Here is a 1,127-nt window from a genome sequence, read left to right as displayed (position 1 = left end):
CTTCTGTCATCCCGTAGTTCTCCCTGGTGATCTAAGACATGAGCACAACAAACAGACTCACTGTGGAGTTTTTTTACGTTGCAAAAGTGCACAAGCCGCACAAGATAATTGCAGCTTTATTTTTTTAACATTTTAAAGTTAAAGAAGTCCTGTGATGCTCCAGTTTTGTTTTTTGTTTTTTTCCAAACACCAAAACCGTCTGTCAGCTAAACCTCACACACACATATTTTCCTCTGCAGTCAAAGACTGTTTTAGGCCCTTCTTCTGTATCACAGATCTTTACAACCAAGGATCCCTTAACATGTGCTGTACTTCATTTTCAGTCAACCCCACATTGTAGAAGCCAGAGGATCAATTCAATTCAATTGTCTTATTTATATAGCGCCAAATCAGTCGTCTCAAGGCTCTTTATATTGTAAGGTAAACACCCTAGTGCCTGTGTGGTACACAGATTAAAATGTATGTCAATCAATTACAGAGACTCCTGATCCAAACTTGTTATGTATATAAAGCACACGTGTCCACAATATCAATTTCTTCCATTCTAACCTCTCCCTCACCACCATGAGGGAGACCAACGAGCCATCAAAGGACATCAGGGACAAGATTGTAGACCTGCACAAGGCTGGAATGGGCCACAAGACCATTAGCAAGAAGCGTGGAGAGAAGGTGACAATGCTGGTGTGATTATTTGGAAATGCAAGAAATATAAACTGATCACCATGAAAAGCCTGCCCTATGGGATGAGGGTGATGCATCACCCCAAAACTGGCAGACAGGACCAAGAACACCATTGGCAATATGCTACGTTGTAATGAACTGAAAATCTTTCACCACCTATGAAGTGTTCAAGATGGCACTTGTAACGGCCAGTCTTAAGTTTGCCAATGAGCAAGAGAAGGCTTGGGAGAAAATGCCGCGGTTAGACGAAACCAAAGATCAGACTCTTTAACATCAACTTGACTTGAAATACGAGATTCTTTGAGTATGAACACCATCCACATAGTCAAGCAGAGAGGTAAAGCCATTATGCTTTGGGGCTGTTTTTCTGCTAAGGACAGGACGACTTCAACACAATGAGGGGCCACTGTGGCCATGTAATGTAAAATATAGCCTCTGTCCCTCAG

The 1,127-nt window shown here is 42.0% G+C and overlaps 1 protein-coding gene across 1 annotated transcript in view; it reads right to left on the bottom strand.

The window, feature by feature from the left end:
• Positions 1-1,127, bottom strand: part of herc3 (HECT and RLD domain containing E3 ubiquitin protein ligase 3) — a 36,652-nt gene that overhangs the window by 9,182 nt on the left and 26,343 nt on the right. The gene's annotated exons all lie outside the window — the stretch shown is intronic.

This window comes from Pundamilia nyererei, unplaced genomic scaffold (genome assembly GCF_000239375.1).
Source record: "Pundamilia nyererei isolate P.nyererei 1_Seehausen unplaced genomic scaffold, PunNye1.0 scaffold00022, whole genome shotgun sequence".
In the NCBI taxonomy this organism is placed as follows: Eukaryota; Metazoa; Chordata; class Actinopteri; order Cichliformes; family Cichlidae; genus Pundamilia; species Pundamilia nyererei.
Note: the sequence above shows the minus strand (reverse complement) of the source record. Positions and strands in the feature narration are given on the sequence as shown.